Genomic DNA, 17,258 nt, shown 5'->3' on the forward strand with positions numbered 1-17,258 from the left:
TATGTGCAAAGATGCTTACATATCCAAGTATTTTCCGCTGGCTAAGATTATCTCTCTCCGTAATGATATCATGAATTTTAAGCAACTTGATCATGAACATGTTGCACAATCTTGGGAGAGAATGAAATTGATGATTAGAAATTGTCCCGCTCATGGCTTGAGTCTTTGGATGATTATACATATCTTCTACGCTGGCTTGAATTTCGCTTCTAGAAATATCTTGGACTCCGCCTCAGGTGGAACGTTCATGGAAATCACGTTAGGAGAATCCACAAAACTCTTAGACAATATCATGATGAACTACTCTCAGTGGCGCACTGAAAGGTCACCTACTAGTAAGAAGGTACACGCTATAGAAGAAATTAACTCGTTGAGTGCTAAGATGGATGAGTTAATGAATTTGGTTGCTAGTATAAGTGCTCCTTTAGATCCTAATGATATGTCCTTGTCTTCCTTGATTGAGAGTAGCAACGCTAGCTTGGACGTTAATTTTGTTGGTACGAATAATTTTGGCAACAACAATGCTTTTAGAGGAAACTATGTTCCTAAGCCTTTTCCTAGTAACCCCTCTAATAACTTTGGCAACTCCTACAACAATACTCATGGAAATCACAATAGATTACCCTCTGAACTAGAGAGTAACATCAAAGAGTTTATCAACTCACAAAAGATTCTCAATGCGTCCATAGAGGAAAAACTACTCAAAATTGACGATTTGGCTAGGAGCGTTGATAGAATGTCTAGTGATATTGATGCTATGAAAGTTAGATGTGCTCCTCCCAAGATCAACATGGATGAATCTTTGAAAGCTATGTGTGTTTCCATGAGTGAGAGCAAAGAAAGAACCGCCCAAATTCGTGCAAGACACGAATGGCTTAAAAAGGCGTGTTCTCGTGATAAGAATCACGAAGATCTTAAAGTGCTTGGTGTGAATCCCATTGAATCTTTGTTTTCTTGTGTCAAACCTAATGATGATGGGACTGGATGTGAATCCACTATGGTTGAAAAACGCCCCAATGATTCGGAGTCCATCTATCTTGATGCTAAAAGCATTGAAAGTGGAGTAGAAGATATTACAACTTTGAGTAGTAATGAAAGTACTACCTTGGATTTCAAGGAATTAAATTATGATATTTTCTCCTTGATTGAATGCATTTCCTTGATGCAATCCATGCTAAACTCTCCACACGCTTATAGCCAAAACAAGGCCTTTACCGATCATATCGTCGAAGCTATGATAAAATCTCTTGAAGAGAAACTTGAATTGGAAGTCTCTATCCCTAGAAAGATTCATGATGAGTGAGAAACTACTATCAAAATCAAAATCAAAAACTATGAATGCAATGCTTTGTGTGATTTGGGTGCTAGTGTTTCCGCGATTCCAAAGTCTTTATGTGATGTTCTGGGTTTTAATGAGATTGAGGAGTGTTCTCTTAATTTGCATCTTGCGGATTCTACTGTCAAGAAACCCATGGGAAGGATTAATGATGTTCTTATTATTGCAAATAGGAACTATGTACCCGTGGATTTCATTGTGCTTGACATTGATTGCAATCCTACATGCCCTATTATTCTTGGTAGACCTTTCATAAGGACTATCGGTGCTATCATCGATATGAAGGAAGGGAATATTAGATTTAAATTTCCTTTAAAGAAGGGCATGGAGCACTTTCCTAGAAAGAAAATAAGATTGCCTTATGAATCCATGATGAGGGCTACTTATGGTTTGAGCACCAAAGACGACGATACGTGATTCTATTGCTTTATGCCTAGCTAAGGGCGTTAAACAATAGCGCTTGTTGGGAGGCAACCCAATGAATTTATCTTTTTATCTCTGTTTTGTTGCGTCCACACCATCATAATTCTGTAATGATAGTGTCTTTTGTGTTTCTTTTTGTGTTTGAGCCAAGCAAAACCTTTATGACTAGTCTTGGTGATGGTTGTTTGATCCTGCTGGAAAAAGACAGAAACTTTTCGCTCACGAGATTATTTTTCATTTTTATTCAGAGAGAGATTTTGAGTTGATTCTTTTTTCTGCTGGTTGATATGCCTTTTCCCCAGACAGTCGTAATTGTTCAGAATTTTTGAGGTACCAGAAGTATACGAAGTATACAGATTGCTACAGACTGGTCTGTTTTTCATAGATTCTGTTTTTGTTGAGTTGATTGCTTGTTTTGAAGAAACTATGGATAGTATCGGGGGGGGGGGGGTACTAGCCATGGAAAGTGAGAATACAGTAATATAACACCTATATAAATAGAAATCAAGATTGCTACAGTACATAAAGAGGTGGTAGTTTGTTTTCTTGTGCTAATGATATCACGAGTTTCTGTTTAAGTTTTGTGTTGTGAAGTTTTCAAGTTTTGGGTGATGTTCTCATGGACAAAGAAATAAGGAGTGGAAAGAGATCAAGCTTGGGGATGCCCAAGGCATCCCAAGACAAATTCAAGGAAACCAAAAAGCCTAAGCTTGGGGATGCCCCGGGAAGGCATCCCCTCTTTCGTCTTCAATCCATCGGTATCATTACTTGGAGCTATATTTTTATTCACCACATGATATGTGTTTTGCTTGGAGCGTCTTGTATCATAGGAGTCTTTTATTTTTGTTGTCTCACAATCATCCTTGCTGCACACCTTTTGAGAGAGACATGCACTCATCGTGATTTTGTTAGAATGCTCATCGTGCTTCACTTATATATTTTGAGCTAGATAATTTTTCTCTATGTGCTTCACTTAGATCTTTTAGAGCACGGCGGTGCGTGACTTGGCAGTTGGCTTAGGCTATGAAAGTAGTCCCAAAGGTGATAGGTACCCAAAGAGGATACAAAAACCTCCATCTTCATGTGCATTGAGTAGAAAGAGAAGTTTTGATTCCTCTCAATTAGTTTTGAGACGTGGATTTGGTAATATTAAGAGTTATGTTAGTATGGTGTTGTGAATCTAGAAATACTTGTGTTGAAGTTAGTGATTCCCGTAGCATGCACGTATGGTGAACCGCTATGTTAGGAAGTCGGAGCATAATTGATCTATTGATTGTCATCCTTTGTGTTGCGGTCGGGATCGCGCGATGGTTAACACCTACCAACCCTTCCCCTAGGAGTATGCGTTTAGCACTTTCTTTCGGTTACTAATAAAAACTTTTGCAATAAGTATGTGAGTTCTTCATGACTAATGTGAGTCCATGGTATAGATGGACTTTCACCTTCCACCATTGCTAGCCTCTCTAGTGCCGCGCAACTTTCGCCGGTGCACAAACCCACCATATGCCTTCCTCAAAACAGCCACCATACCTACCTACTATGGCATTTTCATAGCCATTCCGAGATATATTGCCATGAAACTCCCACCGTTCCGTCTCATGACTTGTGACGTAACTCTCATATTGCCATTGCATGATCGTAAGATAGCTCGCGAGATGTTTCAATGTCATACGCCAAGCTAGGTCGTTGCACATCCCGGTACACTACCGGAGGCATTTCCTATAGAGTCATCATCGTTCTAAGATTTGAGCTGTGAGTAAATAAAAGTGTGATGATCATCATTATTAGAGCATTGTCCCATGTGAGGAAATAAAAAAAGGCCAAAGAGCCCAAATAAAAAAAAATAAAAAAAGAGGCCCAAGAGCCCAAATAAAAAAGAGAAAAAGAGAGAAGGGACAATGCTACTATCTTTTTCCACACTTGTGCTTCATAATAGCACCATGTTCTTCATGATTGAGAGCCTCTTGTTTTTTCACCACCATATACTAGTGGGAATCTTTATTATATAACTTGGCTGGTATATTCCAATGATGGGCTTCCTCAAAATTGCCCTAGGTCTTCGTGAGCAAGCAAGTTGGATGCACACCCACTAGTTCTCTTTTTGAGCTTTCACATACTTATAGCTCTAGTGCATCCTTTGAATGGCAATCCCTACTCATTCACATTGATATCTGTTAATGGGCATCTCCATAGCCCTTTGATACGCCGAGTCAATGTGACCATCTCCTCCCTTTTTGTCTCACAACCACCACCACACTCTATTCCACCTATAGTGCTATATCCATGGCTCACGCTCATGTATTGCGTGATAGTTATAAAAAGTTTGAGAAAGTAAGGGTGCGAAAACAATTACTTTGCCAATACCGGGGTTGTGCATGATTTAAATTAGTTGTGTGAGGATGATGGAGCATAGCCAGACTATATGATTTTGTAGGGATAACTTTCTTTGGCCTTGTTATTTTGAAAGTTCATGATTACCTTGCTAGTTTGCTTGAAGTATTATTGTTTTCATGTCAATAGCAAACTATTGTTTTGAATCTTACGGATCTGAACATTCATGTCACACGAAATAAGTTACAAAGGACAACTATGCTAGGTAGCATTCCACATCAAAAATCCAGTCTTTATCACTTCCCTACTCGAGGACGAGCAGGAGTTAAGCTTGGGGATGCTTGATACATCTCCAACGTATCTATAATTTTTGATGGTTTCATGCTATTATCTTGTCAAACTTTGGATGTTTTGTATGCCTTTTATATCTTTTTTGGGACTAACTTATTAACTCACTGCCAAGTGCCAGTTCCTGTTTTTTCCGTGTTTTTGACCCTTTTCAGAGGATTTTAAATGGAGTCCAAACGGAACAAAACTTCCGAAAAGATTTTTTCCGAAACAGAAGACGATCGGGGAACTTGAGAGCCAAGGCAGGGGGCCACCAGGGACCCCACAAGCCCCCTAGCTGCGGCCAGGGGGCCGCGCCTCCCAGGCTTGTGGGATCCCTCGGCCACCTCTGCCCTAGGTCTTTCGCCTATATATTCCCAAAAATTCAAGAAAAAATCAGGAGATCATCGAAAGTACTTTTCCGCCGCCGCAAGCTTCTGTCTCCGCAAGATCCCATCTGGGGCACGTTCTGTTGCCCTGCTGGAGGGGGGGTTCGTATACGGAGGGCTTCTTCATCAACACCATGACCTCTCCGATGATGCGTGAGTAGTTCATCATAGACCTACGGGTCCATAGCTAGTAGCTAGATGGCTTCTTCTCTCTCTTGAATCTTCAATACAAAGTTCTCCATGATCTTCATGGAGATCTATCCGATGTAATCTTCTTTCGCGGTGTTTTTGTCGAGATCCGATGATTTGTGCATTTATGATCAGATTATCTATGAATCTTATTTGAGTTTCTTCTCGTCTCTTATATGCATGATTTCATATCCTTGTAATTCTCTTCGAGTTGTGGGTTTTGTTTGGCTAGCTTGATCTATGATTCTTCCAATGGGAGAAGTGCTTGGTTTTGGGTTCATACCGTGCGGTGACCTCACCCAGTGACAGAAGGGGTAGCGAGGCACGCATCATGTTGTTGCCATCAAGGGTAAAAAGATGGGGTTTTCATCATTGGTTTGAGATTATCCCTCTACATCATGTCATCTTGCTTAAGGTGTTACTCTGTTCGTCATGAACTCAGTACACTAGATGCATGCTGGATAGCGGTCCATGTGTGGAGTAATAGTAGTAGATGCAAAAAGTATCGGTCTACCTATCTCGGACGTGATGCCAATATGTATGATCATTGCCTTAGATATCGTCATGACTTTGCGCGGTTCTATCAATTGCTCGACAGTAATTTGTTCACGCACCGTAAAATTTGCTATTTTGAGAGAAGCCTCTAGTGAACACTATGGCCCCCGGGTCTACTTCACACCATATTTTCAGCCTTACTCTTTTACTTCGTTGCACTTTCCGCCTTCATATCTCACTTCGCAATCAATCTTGAAAGGGATTGACAACCCCTTTATAGCGTTGGGTGCAAGCTCTTTTGTGTTTGCGCAGGTACTCTGGACTTGACGAGATTCTCCTACTGGATTGATACCTTGGTTCTCAAACTGAGGGAAATACTTACTGCTCCTGTGCTGCATCACCCTTTCCTCTTCAAGGGAAAAACCAACGCAAGCAAGTCTCCGTCAACGTGTCAATTTCTGGTGCTGTTGTTTGAGAAGTAGCAAGCTCCAGTAGCTTGGTGGCAGTGACTGTGGAGAACTATCACTATCTCATCTGGAAGATGAACTCCCACTCGATTCAAGCGATTGTAGCATTCACACAATCTGAGCTTTTCTCCCTTACTTTGTTGACAAAGAATCTTGTCGGAGGTCTCATACCTCTCAACAAGGGCACGAGCATGAAATCCCAATTTCTCTTGGAACATCGCATATGTTCTGTGACGTTCAACCCGTCTTTGGTGCCTCAATTCTCAGCCACGAAGTATTACGCACTGAACTATCATGTAATTATCAAAAACGTGTATGTCTGATGTTCACAACATCCACAGACGATGCTTGGGGTTCAACACAACACATCGAGCATGCATTAAGGACACAAGCCTTCTATGCAGTAATGAGGATAATCCTCCGTTAACAGACCCAGTCCGTATAATTGCTACTTCTATCTTTCAACTAAGTTTTCTCTAGGAACATATAAAAAACAATAGAGCTATAGCACAAATTATAACATAATTTGTAAATACCTTTTGACTATGTTCATGATAATTAAGTTCATCTAATCAAATTATTCAATGAACTCCCACTTAGATCGACATCCCTCTAGTCATCCAAGTGAGACATGATCCACGTCGACTAGCCCATGTCCGATCATCACGTGAGACAGACTAGTCATCGATGGTGAGCATCTCTATGTTGATCGTATCAACCATAGGACTCATGTTCGACCTTTCGGTCTCCCGTATTCGAGGCCATGTCTGTACATGCTAGGCTCGTCGAGTCAACCTAAGTGTTCTACGTGTGTAAACTGGCTTACACCCGTTGTATGCGAACGTTGGAATCTATCACACCTGATCAACACGTGGTGCCTCGAAATAACGAACCTTCGCAACGGTGCACACTTAGGGGAATACATATCTCGAAATTTTATGAGCGGTAATCTTATCTTTGCTACTATTGTTCTAAGCAATAAGATGTAAAACATGATAAACATCACATGCAATCATATAGTGGCATGATATGGCCAATATCATCTTGCTCCTTTGATCACCATCTTCGGGGCACCATGATCATCATTGTCACTGGCATGAAACCATGATCTCCATCATCATGATCTCCATCATTGTGTCGTCGTGAAGTTGTCTCGCAAACTATTACTTCTACTACTATAGCTATCCATTAGCGATAAAGTAAAGTAATCAACATGGCGTTGCATCTTGTACAATAAATTAAGACAACTCCTATGGCTCCTGCTGGTTGTCATACTCATTGACATGCAAGTCGTGAATCCTATTACAAGAACATGATCAACTCATACATCACATATGTAACATCACATCCTTTTGGCCATATCACATCACATAGCATACCCTGCAAAAACAAGTTAGACGTCCTCTAGTTGTTGTTGCAAATTTTACGTGGCAGGTTAGGGTTTCTAGCAAGAACATTTCTTACCTACGTGACAGCCACAACGTTGGTATGCCAATTCTATTTACCCTTCATAAGAACCCTCTTCATAGAATCCGATCCGACTAAAGTGGGAGAGACAGACACCCGCTAGCCACCTTATGCAACAAGTGCATATTGATCGGTGGAACCAGTCTCACGTAAGAGTACGTGTAAAGTCGGTTCGGGCCACTTCATCCCATGATGCCGCCAAATCAAGATAAGACTAGTAACGGCAAGCAATTGACAAACCAGCGCCCACAACTTTTGTGTTCTGCTCGTGCATAGAATCTACGCATAGAACCTTGGACCGGATGCCACTGTTGGGGATCGCAGTAATTTCAAAAAAAATCCTACGCCATGCAAGGATATATCTCTGGAGAAACCATCAACGAAAGAGGTTGTAGAGAATCTTCATACCTTTGAAGATCGCTAAGCGGAAGCGTTACTAGAACACGGTTGATGGAATCGTACTCGCAGTGATTCAGATCGCGGTGGATTCCGATCTATGCGCCGAATGTCGACGCCTCCGTGTTCAACACACGTGCTGCCCGATGACGTCTCCAATGCCTTGATCCAACAAGGATGGAGGAGAGGTTGAGGGAGAGCTCTGGCAGCACGACGGCGTGGTGACGGTGGAGCTACGTGGTACTCCGGCTGAGCTTCACTAAGCACTATGGAGGACGAGGAGGAGGAGCAGTATGGTTGCGCCGTGGAGAGATCAATTGTGTGTCTCAAAAGGGCCAAAACCTCAAGTATATACAGGAGGAGGGAGAGGGAGGGCTTCCTTGGCTCCTCCCCCAAGGAGGGGAGGTTCGGCCGAGCTAGGGAGGAGTCCGCCTCCCACAAGGGAGGTGAATCCCTTCCTTTTAAATCCTCTTTTGCATTATCTCTTTATCCCTAGCCGCATGGGACTTTAGGGAAGGCCTTGTCCAGCCCAATAAGGGTTGGTCCACCTCCTCTAACATCCCATGAAGTCCTTTGGTCGTCACACACCTCCCGAGGTCCTCCGGCACCCTCCCCGCACTCCAGGTACACCACCGATGAGCCCGAAACTTTTCCGGTGACCAAAACATGACTTCCTATATATCAATATTTACCTCCGGACCATTCCGAAGCTCCTTGTGACGTCCGGGATCTCATCGTACTCCGAACAACCTTCAGTAACCACATACACTATTTCCCTATAACCCTATCGTCATCGAACCTTAAGTGTGTAGACCCTATGGGTTCGGGAGACATACAGACATGACGGAGACATCTCTCCGGCCAATAACGAACAGCGGGGTCTAGATATCCATGTTGGTTCCCACATGTTCCACGATGATCTCATCGGATGAACCACGATGTCAAGGATTCAATCAATGTCGTATGCAATTCCCTTTGTCTATCGGTATGATACTTGCGCGAGATTCTATCGTCGGTATCTCTATACCTTGTTCAATCTCGTTGCCGGCAAGTCTCTTTACTCGTTCTATAACACATAATCTCGTGGCTAACTCCTTAGTCACACTGAGCTCAATATGATGATGAATTATCTAGTGGGCCCAGAGATACCTCTCCGTCACACGGAGTGACAAATTCGAGTCTCGATTCGCACAACCCAACAAACACTTTCGGAGATACCCGTAGTGCACCTTTATAATCACCCAGTTATATTGTGACATTTGATACACCCAAAGCACTCCTACGGTATCCGGGAGTTGCACAATCTCATGGTCTAAGGAAATGATACTTGACATTAGAAAAGCTTTAGCAGACGAACAACATGATCTAGTGCAATGCTTAGGATTGGGTCTTGTCCATCACATCATTCCCCAATGATGTGATTCCGTTATCATTGACATCCAATGTCCATGATTAGGAAACCATGACCATCTATTTATCAATGAGGTAGTAAACTAGAGGCTCACTAGGGACACGTTATGATCTATATATTCACACATGTATTACGGTTTCCGGTTAATACAATTATAGCATGGATAATAGACAATTATCATGAACTAGGAAATATAACAGTAACAAATTTATTATTTCCTCTAGGGCATATTTCCAACACTCTATACTTTTTAAACTTTTTGGTAACCTGTTGCCAAAGGGGGAGAAATGTATAGATCATAGGGCTTCGAGAGAGAGAGAGAGTGAGAGAGAGCTTTTGACTTTATTTGCTCTCATTTAGGTTTTTACAAAACCTTTGTCTCTTTCGATGACTTTAGCCAGTTACCTGTGTTTGATCATACGCTTTGCTTGGTTGATGCTACTACAATATTATCTTTGAGCTATCTATATGATGATCATTCACTAATCTTTTTGGTGTCATGTGCATTACTATTTATTCATATCTTGTATGCCCACCACAAAGTTGTATGCATAGTTTAAAAAACCGAATCGGAAACCGAACCAAAAAGGTTGTCGATTTAGGTTTCTACCAGTCGGACCACTGGTTCACCATTTCAATTGTCGGTTTGTTAAGAAAAAATAAATAAATGTTGAGTAATATATGTGCTAATATAGTGTGAAACAATGGACAAATAAATTTATTTTCATGTAGTGAACAACAAAGTAGCATAGCCGAGTTGGTAATAGGGCCATGGGCACACCTCGCGTATTGCTCACACGATGTGTGATCGAATTGTTGGGGAACGTTGCATGGGAAACAAAAAAATTCCTACGCACACGAAGACCTATCATGGTGATGATCATCTACGAGAGGGAGATCGTATCTACATACCCTTGTAGATTGCTAAGCGGGAAGCGTTAAGAAACACAATTGATGTAGTGGAACGTCTTCGTGATTCAAATCAGCGTCGTCCCATGATCCGTCCCGATCTAGTACCGAACGGACGGCACCTCCGCGTTCAGCACACATACAGCTCGATGACGATCTCCTCCTTCTTTATCCAGCAAGAGAGACAGTGAAGTAGATGAGTTCTCCGGCAGCGTGACGGTGCGCCGGTGGTGGTGGTGATCTATTCCTGAGGGCTTCGCCTAACCACCGCAGAAATCCGATCTAGAGGAAGAACTATGAACTAGAGGAGAGGGTTGCACGTGGCTGAAATTGTGTCTCAAAAATACTGAAACCTCTAGTATATATATGAGGAAGGAGGGGCTAGCCTTGAGCTCCAAATAGATCCTCCTTGGCTCGGTCAAACTAGTATTGGAGGAGTCCTCCTCCAATCCTACTTGGAGTAGGACTCCTCCCCAAGTTATCCACCTCTTTTGGTTTTTCCCACTTTTACCTCATGGGCTTTCTTTGGTTGACTAGACAGCCCACTAAGAGCTATTGCGCCACCATTAAGTGTTGGGAAATGTTGCATGGGAAACAAAAAAATTCCTACGCATACGCAATACCTATCCATGGTGATGATCATCTATGAGAGGGGAGAGTGAATCTACATACCCTTGTAGATTGCTAAGTGGAAGCGTATATAACGCGGTTGATGTAGTGGAACGTATTCGTGATCTAAATCGCAGCCCGTCCCGTGATCTCATCACGATCCATCCCGCGATCCCATCACGGTCCATCCCGATCTAGTGCCGAACGGACGGCACCTCCGCGTTCAGCACACGTATAGCTCAATGACGATCTCCGCCTTCTTGATCCAGAAAGAGAGACGCAGAAGTAGATGAGTTCGTCGACAGCGTGACGGCGCGCCGGTGGTGGTGGTGAATCTATTTCTGCACGGCTTCACCTAAGCACCGCAGAAAACCGATCTAGAGGAGAAACTGTGATCTAGAGTTGAGGTAGCATGTGGCTGAAAAATATTGTGTCTCAAAAGCCCTCAAACCTCTAGTATAAATAGAGGCCGTCGGCCCTAGGGTTTCCCCTTTGGGTCGTCCGAAGTGGGAGGAGAGGAGGATTCCTCCTCCAATCCTACTCCTAGTAGGATTCCCCTTTTCCCACTTGGAAACCTTTTCCACCTTGTGTTTTCCCTTATTCCTCATCCAGCCGCATGGGCCCTTAGAGGTGGCATCGGCCAGCCCACCTGGGGATGGTTTGCCTCCTCTGTTACCCATGAAGCCCCTAGGGTCGTCACACCCCTCCCGGTGGTCCCCCGGTACCCTCCCGGCACTCCGGGTACACTACCAATGAGCCTGAAACCTTTCCGGTGACCAAAACAAGACTTCCTATATATCAATCTTTACCTCTGGACCATTCAAGAGCTCCTCATGACGTCCAAGACCTCATCCGGGACTCCGAACAACCTTCGGTCACCAACACCTATAACTCAACTATACCGAAATGTCACCGAACCTTAAGTGTGCAGACCCTGCGGGTTCGAGAACTATGCAGACATGACCTGAGACACTCTCCGGTCAATATCCAATAGCGGGACCTGGGTGTCCATATTGGATCCTACATATTCTACGAAGATCTTATCGGTTAAACCTCTATCTCAAGGATTCATATAATCACGTATACCATTCCCTTTGTCCTTCGGTATGTTAATTTCCCGAGATTCGATCGTCGGTATCTACATACCTATTTGAATCTCGTTACAGGTAAGTCTCTTTACTCGTTCCGTAATACAAGATCACGTGACTAAATCTTTAGTCACATTGCTTGCAAGGCTTTATATGTTATGTTGTATTACCGAGTGGGCCCCGAGATACCTCTCCGTCACACGGAGTGACAAATCCCAGTCTTGATTCATGCCAACCCAACAAACACCTTTGGAGATACCTGTAGAGCACCTTTATAGTCACCCAGTTACGTTGCAATGTTTGATAACCCACAACGTATTCCTCCGGTGTCCGGGAGTTGCATGATCTCATGGTCATAGGATCAGATACATTGACATGCATAAAACAGTAACAATAAATTGACACGATCATATGCTACGTTTATAGTTTGGGTCTTGTCCATCACATCATTCTCCTAATGATGTGATCCCATTATCAAGTGACAACACTTGTCTATGGCCAGGAAACCTTGACCATCTTTGATCAACAAGCTAGTCAATTAGAGGCTCACTAGGGACAGTGTGTTGTCTATGTATCCACACATGTATTTGAGTTTCCAATCAATACAATTCTAGCATGAATAATAAACGATTATCATGAACAAGGAAATATAATAATAACCAATTTATTATTGCCTCTAGGGCATATTTCCAACAGTCTCCCACTTGCACTAGAGTCAATAATCTAGTTCACATCACTATGTGATTGCAATGAATCTAACAACCATACAGTTATGGGGTTTGATCATGTATTGCTTGTGAGAGAGGTTTTTAGTCAACGGGTCTCAACCTTTCAGATCCGTGTGTGCTTTACAAATCTCTATTTCATCCTATAGATGTTGTTACCTTGTGCCATTTGGAAATATTCCAAATGACTACTCCACTATACGAATCTGGTTTACTACTCAGAGTTATCCGGATTAGTGTCAAAGCTTGCATCGACGTAACCCTTTACGACGAACTCTTTTATCACCTCCATAATCGAGAAAAATTCCTTAGTCCACTAGTTACTAAGGATAACTTTTGACCACTGTTCAGTAATCCATTCCTCAGCCACTTTTGTACCCCTTGACTGTTTCATCGCAAGGCACACATCACGTGCTGTACACAGCATAGCATACTATAGAGCCTATGGCTAAAGCATAGGGACGACCTTCGTCCTTTCTCTTTCTTCTGTCGTGGTCGGTCTTTGAGTATTACTCAAATTTACACCTTACAACACAACCAAGAACTCCTTCTTTGCTGGTCTATTTTGAGCTCCTTCAAAAACTTGTCAAGGTATGCATTTCGTTGAAAGTTCTATTAAGCGTTTTTATCTATCTCTATAGATCTTGATGCTCAATGTTCAAGTAGCTCTATCCAGGTTTTGAAAAACTCCTTTCAAACAACCCTTTATGCTTTCCAGGAATTCTACATTACTTCCGATCAACAATATGTCAACCACATATACTTATCAGAAATTCTATAGTGCTCCCACTCACTTCTTTGGAAATACAAGTTTCTCATAAACATTGTCCCAAAAGCTTTGATCATCTCATCAAAGCGTATATGCCGACTCCGAGATGCTTGCTCCAGACCTAGAAGGATCGCTGGAGCTTGCATGCTTGTTAGCATCCTTAGGATCGACAAAACCTTCTGGTTGTATCACATACAACCTTTCCTCAAGGAAACCGTCAAGGAAACAATGTTTTTTTGACCGGCTACTGTAGGGAAAACCCCCACAGCCTTTTTTTCTTTTATTCCCATATACGAGAGCAGTATGTACAATAAGAAGTTAGAATGTACAAAGGGGAAGAGGAGCTAAGGCTACAAACCTCAAGGAGGCAAAAAGGAAACCCATTTAAGGAGATCATCCCTGAAACTAGCCTTAATTCTATGCGCTAACAGGGAAATGTCGTGAATGAAGCCAGATCTCCATTTTCTGAACTTTGGCTGCTCCTGGTTGAAGACCTTTGCATTTCTGATAGTCCAGATGTTCCAACATGCAGTGAAGACCACCTCAGCAAAGAAGGGGTTATGGAAGTCCCTTTTAGAAGCAACAGTAGCACTCCACATGGATGGACCCTCCCATGTGATCTGCAGGTAATTCCAGACCCTGGTACTGAAAAGACAGGTGAAGAATAAGTGATCCCTGTCTTCCTTGACTCGAGCATGACATAGAACACAGAGATTGGAGTCAAAAACATTCCAGTGACGCCGTTCAAGCATGTCTTGAGTGTTAAGCCTCTCCATGATGAGCATCCACGCAAACATCTTAATCTTCATGGTACAACAACTTTTCCAGATCCAGTTGAGTAAAGGGTTTGGTGTAATACTGCTGTGAATGTGAGCATAGTAACTCTTGGTTGTGTAGGCCTTAGCATCTTTTCCCCATACCCATCTGTCAGAGGCCTGATGATCAAGATCCAGGTCTTGAAGCAAAGATTGGACTGAAAGCAGCTCCTGGTAAGCTTGAGCAAACAGTGGTAAGTGGAACATGGAGAGCATGATGTCATCATAAAAGGCTGTGAAGACCTCATGAGCTGTGCAGAAAGGATCAGCCACAAAAGAAAACAGTCTTTGGAATCTGGCAGCCAGTGGCATAATGGAGTTTCCAATCAACCAGGAGTCAGACCAAAATAGGAAGGAGTCACCCTTGTTAGGCTGAACATATGTAACTGATCTGAATTTGTCAAGCCGTTTACAGATATCCTTCCACCAAAAAGAACCACAAAGGGCAGTTCCCTGAGGTACTGTGTCATGATAGTAAGTGTTCCAAATCAAGTAAACCCAAGGGATATCAGCATGATTGAGGAATTTATCAACATGCTTGAGCAGGAGTGCTTCATTCTGGATTGCTAGGTTCATAATTCCTAACCCCCCTTTATTTTTAGGTCTGCACACCAGATGCCAGGCAGCAAGAGAGGGTGCATGATCTTGCCCATTTCTTCTGCATGGACATTGCCTTTGAATTCTCTCAAGCTACTTCAGTATGCCTGGTGGGATATCCAGACTGCATAGAAAGAAGATAGGCACAGAAGACAGTGTTGAGTTTAAATACTGTAGCCTTCCCCCCTGAGCAAGAAAGGATGAACTAGCACTGAGTCTTCTTTCCATGTTATCAACAAGTGGCATGAGATCAATGATTCTTGGTCTAGTTGTCCCAACTGGCACGCCAAGGTATGTGAAGGGCAAAGATCCCACTTTGCAACCAATGGAGTCTGCCAGATCCTGGAGTTGCTGAGGAGGAGTGTTAACAAGTAGAAGGGCAGATTTGTGATAGTGCACCTGTAATCCACTGGACTGGGAGAAAAGTAAGAGCATTTTCTTGAACTGCAACAACTGAGGTTTATCAGCAGGTAGGATGATAAGGGTATCATCAGCATATTGCACTATGGGGAAATCCTTATCATGACAAGGTATGGGCAGCTGAATCAGACCCTCCACCAGCAGTTGGTTAACCAGAGTCTGTAAAAAATCAGCAGCAATAGCAAAAAGCAGTGGGGACATGGGATCTCCCTGCCTGACACCTTTCTTGCACATAAACTTCTTTCCAGGCACACCATTGATCAGGACTGAAGATGAGCCAGAAGTTAGGAGCTGCTGGACCCAAAGTATCCATCTGTCATTGAAGCATCTGTGCTTGAGAATCTGGAAAATGAACTCATGTTCCACAGAGTCAAATGCCTTTTCAAAATTCAGCTTGAGAATGACTATAGGTTTCTTGGATTGATGGCATTGGTGCAGGTACTCCAGAGTCCATCCAACACAATCTTGAATGGTTCTAGACTTGATAAAACCATACTGATTCTTGTGAAGACACTTCACAATCTGCAACTGTAGCCTGTTAGCAATCATTTTGGACAGAAATTTGAGACCCATCCCAGTAAGTGATATTGGTCTGTAATCTCCCACTTGTTCAGGTGATCTCTTCTTGGGAATCAGAGTAATATAAGATGAGTTCATGTTCTCAAGTTGAGCATGACCAGCATGGAAAGCAGCATCAAGTTGATAAAACTCAGGGGAGATAATGGGCCAGCATTTCTTGAAGAAAAGACCATTGAACCCATCAGGACCTGGAGCTTTGTCAATGGGCATATCCTGAATAGTCTTGTCCATTTCAGATTTAGAAAAAGGTTCTGTGAGAATATCTAGACCCTCCACCTTATGAAGCATGGATTTTAAATCAAATGCCATGTTAATGCCAAGAGAAGTTCCCATTCTATCCTTAAAAGATGCCCAAAAGCATGCAGCAATTTGATCATGATCAGATATGATAGAACCATCATTTAACTTGAGAGATGCAATGGAATTCCTCCTATATCTCTCAGTAGCCATGGCATGAAAGAATTTAGTGTTTTCCTCACCAACTTTAACAAATCTGATAGTGGCTCTCTTTTTCCAGTATAAGCACGGAAGATGCAAAAGATGCTCCAAATGTAATTTGACAATTTTCCTGAAGTTAGCTTCTGGTCTGAAAAGTGACCTCAACTCCTCAAGCTCATCCAAACACAGCACAACTTGATTACATCTGGAAATGAAAGTTTTTAACTGTGATAGATTTGTCAGCCACTTTTTCAGAGCCTGCCTAAGATGTTTCATCTTATCCATAATGACAACAGTAATGTGGGTTTTCCTTGAAGGAATGAGCCAGGATTGCTGAACACATTCCATGAAGCCCTCCATTTCAACCCAGTTGTTTTCAAAGCGAAATAGATTGCATTTAGGGATGGAAGTGTTGACAGTGACCACACAAGGAACATGATCAGAAGCTGTCTTTGCAAGGGGTAGCACTTGTGTAAGAGGATATGAGGACATCCAGTTGGGTGATGTGAAAAACCAGTCAAGCTGCTCCAGAAGAGGGGAATCTTGCATATTGGACCAAGTGAAATATCTGCCTTTAATGGGTAGTTCCAGCAATCCCAAATGCCCAATAATTTCATTGAAGATGAACATGTCATTTACATCATCCCCAGGAAGGTTTCTGTTGTCAGGGGATCTAATGAAATTAAAATCTCCAAGAAGCAACCAATTAGCCCCAGTGGGTATATGAAGATTATATAGCCAGCTAACAAAAAGATCTCTCTCTTCACCTTGACAAGGACCATAGACATTCACTAAAGTCCATGATTCACCAGTGTGATTTGAGGTAAAAGAGATGATCAAGCCATAGGGTGTGCATTCAACTAACTGACCAGTAAGAATGGAAGAGTTCCAAAGGGTGATAAGCCCCCCTGATGCACCCCTGGAGGGGGAGTAGGCAAACTGATGAAAGCGTTTGGGACAGAAACATTCGACTGTACGAAACTCAATTGACTGCATTTTGGTTTCCTGCAAGCACACCACAGCAGCTAGCCTCTCATCAATCTTGTTACGGACCGCACGTTGCCTATGGTCCGAATTT

Source organism: Hordeum vulgare, chromosome 1H (assembly GCF_904849725.1).
Source record: "Hordeum vulgare subsp. vulgare chromosome 1H, MorexV3_pseudomolecules_assembly, whole genome shotgun sequence".
Lineage (NCBI taxonomy): Eukaryota > Viridiplantae > Streptophyta > Magnoliopsida > Poales > Poaceae > Hordeum > Hordeum vulgare.